Here is a 6,000-nt window from a genome sequence, read left to right on the forward strand (position 1 = left end):
AGTTCTGCTGCAAGGACAGGCTGAGGGAGCTGGGGGTGTTCAGCAGGGAGAGGAGAAGGCTCCAGGCAGACCTAACAGCAGCCTGCAAGTACCTGAAGGGGCTACAAGAAGGCTGCAGAGGGACTGTTCCCAAAGGCCTGCAGGGACAGGACCAGGGGCAATGGTTTGAAATGAGCACAGAGCAGATTTAGATTGGATGTTAGGAACAAGTTCTGCACCATGAGGGTGGTGGAACACTGGAACAGGTTGCCCAGGAAAGTAGCTGAGGCCCCATCCCTGGAGATATTCAAGGTGAGGCTGGACAGGGCTCTGAGCAACCTGATCTGGTTGGGGACATCCCTGCTGAGTGCAGGGGGGTTGGACTGGATGGCCTTTGGAGGATCCTTTCAACCCAAACCATTCTCTGATTCTATAATTCTAGAGCATCACACCCAACCAGTGAGGTAATGGATAAACAGGGCAAATCTCCCAGCCCTAAGCATCAGCACACCTGGCTACTAGTAGGTGTAGGAGTGTTGTTGTGAATGAATCCTGTACAGCTCTGATATCTGATAGAAGCAGACAGCTAAAACTGTGCCCTGTGGCCCTCAGTGTGTGTCTGCATGCAGGCTGGCATCACCTTCACCTGACTTTTCTGTGCCCACATCACAGTGTCCAGAAAAGCTTACACTGACTGGGTGCACACCTAAAGACTAACTTTTCCATATAATCACAATGTCAATTAGCCTGTATCCATGGATCTGAAGGTGAACCATAGCCTGCAGCTTCCATTTCTTAGGGAAAAGCCACCTCTACTGGTGCTTAATGGATTGGGACAAGCTCTTAGTGCAGGAGCCTTAGGCCATTGCTTCCCTTGCTGCTGCTCCCTCTGCCTGAACATAATCTTACCACCTTTTGCAGCTGGTGACATTCATTATATTTGGATATGTTGAGAGGAAATTTCCTGTATTAAGTGAAAATTAATCTGGACAGGAATCCCAGATTGGGAAAATAACTCTGGAAAATTTTGGATTGTGAAAACCTCTTTCATTTTTCATAACTTGGCAGCATAATTTTAAGCTCCAGGGAAAAAAATGATGACACTGCTAGAAAAGATCAGTGAAGGAGTCCTGTAAAGATGAATGTGGAGCATAGGGCCAGCTCTTACTGTAATAGCTGAACTGAAAGAGAGGAATTAAAGCCACATGCAAGGCAGGTGCATAATGGAAAGCTTGACCTCTGCTGCAATGTCTTCAGTTTACAAAAAAGAGTTGGTACCTGAAATGGCAATGGAGGCAGAATTTGAAAGAGCTTATTTGTGCAACCAGATGAAAAGCACTGGGGCACAAACTGCCTGGAAAGTGGCACTGAACACCTTCTCCATGGGCAAAACCTATGCTTCTTGCTACCTGCAAGTTAGCTGTGTCCCGAGCTGTGTGCGTGCACACGACTCCCCAGAGGGTTATTCTTAAACTATTTGGAGTTCTTCATTAAATCAGGACACAAAATATTTCTACAGTGCTGAATGTTTCTGTCAGACCAGTCAGAAAACAAAGATGACTCCCTAGCATGAGCCACAACCAAGTGCATCACTCCATCCTACGCTGCCCAAGGAGCTAGGCAGTGGAGAGCAAGGCTTAGTCACGTCTGTCTGTCTGTGCGTCCACCCATGCTGTGTCTGGATGCTGTGTGTTAGGACGTGTCAGGCAGCCTGTCTGAGGGCTAAAGTGAAGTCTGGCACAGGTGGACCCTTGCCATTCTGCAAACCTGAATGTGCTGCAGGGCTAAGTGCAGCTTTCACTCTGGACACTGCTGCCTGAACAAAACTTCCAAGAGACTGTGGCAAAAGTGGCTCTAGTAGTGCCAAGTACTGGCTGTTACTGGCACAGCCAATGCAGAATCTCACTCTTAGAATCACAGCATGGTTTCAGGTGAAAAAAGCCTCCAAGACTGAGTCCAAGCACCAGCCCAACACCACCATGGCCCCAAGTGCCAGGTCCACACACTTCTTGAACACCTCCAGGGATGGTAACTCCACCACCTCCCTGGGTAGCCTGTTCCAATACCTGACCACTCCTGTAGGAAAGAAGTAAACAGCAAGGTTCCTAGAAGTCAGTTGGAGCTTCACTTTCCCCATGGACTTCTACTCAATCACTTTTTTTTGCTAAAACCTACAAATGTCTGTTCTGCAGCTTTGGTAAGTGATAACATCTCCATGAATAGCAGCAACTGATGGGGAAAACGCCTCCTCTAATTACTCACCACAAAAGCAGAGAGCCCAAACCAGAACTCACAATCGACTTCAATAAGAATTGGCCTAATGACTAGGTTGGTGACAAAGACAGAAGCTTGAAGGAACCAAATGACTGGCTGCAGGGTTATCACAGAGGAAGCTGTTGCTTACTAGCTGGGAGCTGTTGAAAAATCTCCTCTGAGAGCTTGAAGAGACTTGCAGTGAAGCACCACAGTGGCCCAGCACCAACTGCAAGTGTCATAAATCACTTTGTACCATGCACTTCCCATACACCAGCAGCCGGGGGATGTGACATCCCACAAGAGGCCAGATGAATTTCCAGAGGTCACCCCATGGAAGAGGGGGCTGCAAACAAGTATGCTGATGTTTAATGTGCTGCAGCAGAATGAAAGACAAGGGCTGCAGAATGAAGCCCTACACCGCAAAGCTGTCCCCTCGGTGATTTCTGCAGGCATTCCATTGCCTGGTTACAAACAAAGCAAAACCACCCAGCTGCTGCTTCCCAACAGATAAGCAGAGGCTTATGGGGGGTAAAACAAAAACTGTTTTCTGCTTCATAATGATTCCTGGCTCTAACACACAGCCAGAGCCATATCCACATCCCTGGCAGTGCCTGTGGCCTGGAGGAGCACACACACAGCCTCTGCTCCACAACACAGCTGCTCTTTGTCCCTGCCTTCCTGTGAAAGGCACAGAACCTTGCTTTGCCATTTGTTTACTGCATGCATGTGTTGAAGCTTCCTGATAACAGAAGATGCCACAGCCACAAACCAGTATCTTCAAGAGGCTCCTGATGTATTCAGGGACTGAATTCTGTGCACTGAAGGACACCCAAAAGGAGCTCAGACTGGGGAAGCTCTCCTGATCTTTGCATGTACACTCATGGCAGTGAAGAGGAAGTCTGAGGACAGTGTCCAGCAGTGGCCTCTGCATCCACTCTAAAACAAACAAGGGATGAAACAAGCATAAGCCCTGGGAAAGGGGAGGCAGAAGAGCTTGTGTATTTCGTCTCTATGTTGTGCTCTTCACATCCTTCTCTGGCTTTGCCTTCACCAATAGGTAGCTCATCAGCCTCACCACAAACTCAGAACAACACAGGCTTGATTCCTGCTTTGTTCCATCATACTTTTCACCACTTTACACTTCCCCATGGAAAAGTCCAGGCTCTCACCTGCAGAAGCCAAACCTCATTTTGCTCTTTTCCTCCAACAGCTGCAAACCACAAAGGTAGTGATGCTTCAGCTGTTCAAAGATACCAGCAAGATGTGTGCTGCTTTCATCTCATTGTACCTTATCACATTTTGTTTGAGCAAGCCCACTTAATATTCTCCAGCAATGAAACCAGCCCTACTGCAAGGCAGTAAGAACAGGGAGACCCTTCCCCTTTCCATGGCATCACACAAAGGGATAGTAGCTTCGGAACAGAGCAGGGGGTGGTAGATGAGGAGAAAGAGCACAGAAGTGCCCTCCACAGAGCTGTCACACTTAAGGTGACTGTCAGGAATTCTCAGCAGATATGGCAGAGCCCAGGCAACCATTGTGGAGAAGGTCTTTAATAAATCCACTAAATTTGAGTAATTTCCCAGTACCTGCAAGCACTGTGTGTTTTCTGAGCCCACGTACACAAGTAGTTCCTAACTGAGCACATGCCAGAAGTCCTACAGCCCATCAGCAGTGGGTCAGTTTCTTGGGTAGATGGGGCTTAAGGGCAGGTACCATGGCACAGCTGGAGCTCTCTGAGGGGGCTGCAGGAGACATTTATTTCTCCTGACACTATAACTTACTGTGTCAGTCACAATGTTATCTGGGTCACCGCTGCAAGTTAAGGCAGTATCACCAGCAGGAGTGGCTCTGCTGCCAGGCTTCCCTTCAGTACCTACAACAGCAGCATTAGCATCCAGGAAAAACTTAGATTGCAGCACCTGATCCAGGCAGAAGTTCAGCCTGGGCCGCAGAAGATGGAGAAGAGTTACCAGTGAACAGTAGCATCGTGGATTCAAGCTTAAGGAGGGCAGATTTAGACTGGATATTAGGATGGCATTCGTTACACTGAGGGTGGGGAGACACTGGAACAGGTTGCCCAGGGAGGCTGTGGATGTCCTCTCCCTGGAGGCGTTCAAGTCAGGTTGGATGAGGCCTTGAGCAACCTGGGGTAGTAGAAGATGCCCCTGCCCATGGCAGAGGGGTGAAATTAGGTGTCTTTAAGGCCTCTTCCAACCCAAACCGTTCCACAAGTCTATAATTCTGATTGAACTGCATCCTGGCTGCCAGACCCCCAGCACAGGGATTGTGCTGCGGCTGCTGGTCCATCTCTGACAACAAACTTAATCCATGTGCTTCTTTCTGCACCTCTCCCTTCACCTTGTGAGCCAGCTGTGCAGCAGCAGCAGCACAGCCATGCACTGACCCCAGCTGCAGTCCACACAGGCTGCGTGGGTGCTGCCGCCTGGGAGCAGGCAGGAGGCACAAGGGCAGAGCGCCGCGGGGCTGCGGGGCCACGGTGCTGTTGCCATGGCACCGCCAGGCCCTCGGGCTGCAGCCCTGCTGCCTGCCTGCTCCCGGCCTGCTGGCAGGGAGCACAAACCTGCTCTGGCAGGGCTGCCTGCCCACTGCTTCTGTTCCCTTCAGAGCCCTCTCAACAGACCAAACTCATTGTGTTTGCCTCTCCTCCACTCATCAGGCTAACGCTGCGTGGAGCCCACACGTAGGGCTCACCCAAACAAGCAGGCACCCAGCAGGAGCACAGAATCAGAGAACTGTTCCAGCTGGAAAGACATCCAGTCCAACCATCGACCCACGACCACCATGGCCACTAACCCAAGTCCCCAGGTGCCATGGCCACACATTTCCTCACCACCTCCAGGGATGGGGACTCCACCACCTCTCTGGGCAGCCTGTTCCAATCCTTGACCACTCTTGCAGCAAAGAAATTATTCCTCTTCTCCAACCTGACCTTCCCCTGGCACAATTTCAAGCCATTTCCTCTAGTTCTATCACCTGATACTAGGAAGAGAAGACCAACCCCACCTCACTGCAGCCTCCTGTCAAAGAGCAATGAGGTCTCCCCTCAGCCTTCTCTTCACACTAAACACTCCCAAATCCCTCAGCTGCTCCTCCCCAGCCCTGTTCTCCAGACTCCTCCCAGCTTTGCTGCCCTTCTCTGGACCTGCTCCAGCATGGTGGTCCCAAGTGGTGGTCCCTGCTTCTGAAGCAGCCAGGCTAGCAGGCTGCACACACCACCATGACACCCTTGGGGTTTGTCTTCACATTCTTTTCCTTCTCCCATAGGAAAACATAGGAGTTAGGGCACAATAAAAACCCAAACCATCTGAAAGTAAGGCTTTGCATTTTTAAATTCATTTAAATTAATTACCTTTTTGGGGTCACCTCAGTCAAAAAACCCCACCAAAATACAAAGGAAAACAAACAAACAAAACCACCCCACCCCAACCTCTGCATGACTTGGAGAAAAGTCCCAGAGTTGCTAACCAGGTGATTACAAATGAGCCTGGGAAAACAAGCAGCAACCATCAAAAATTCACCTGATGACCTTCACCCTCCCTGCTTCCACCAAGCAGAAAACATTGTAGCAAGCAAAAAATACATTCTTTCAAGTACAAAATGCCCAGCCTGGGAAAGGAAATAAACAGGCACTTGGAAAGTGACCTCCTGCCCTGTCCTCTAGGATAACATTAAAATAGGAATAAAGGCTGTGTCCAGATCCAGTTGTGATTAACGCAGGATTCAGAGCTGAAGAGAAGGAATTT

Source organism: Indicator indicator, chromosome 19 (genome assembly GCF_027791375.1).
Source record: "Indicator indicator isolate 239-I01 chromosome 19, UM_Iind_1.1, whole genome shotgun sequence".
Taxonomy (NCBI): Eukaryota; Metazoa; Chordata; class Aves; order Piciformes; family Indicatoridae; genus Indicator; species Indicator indicator.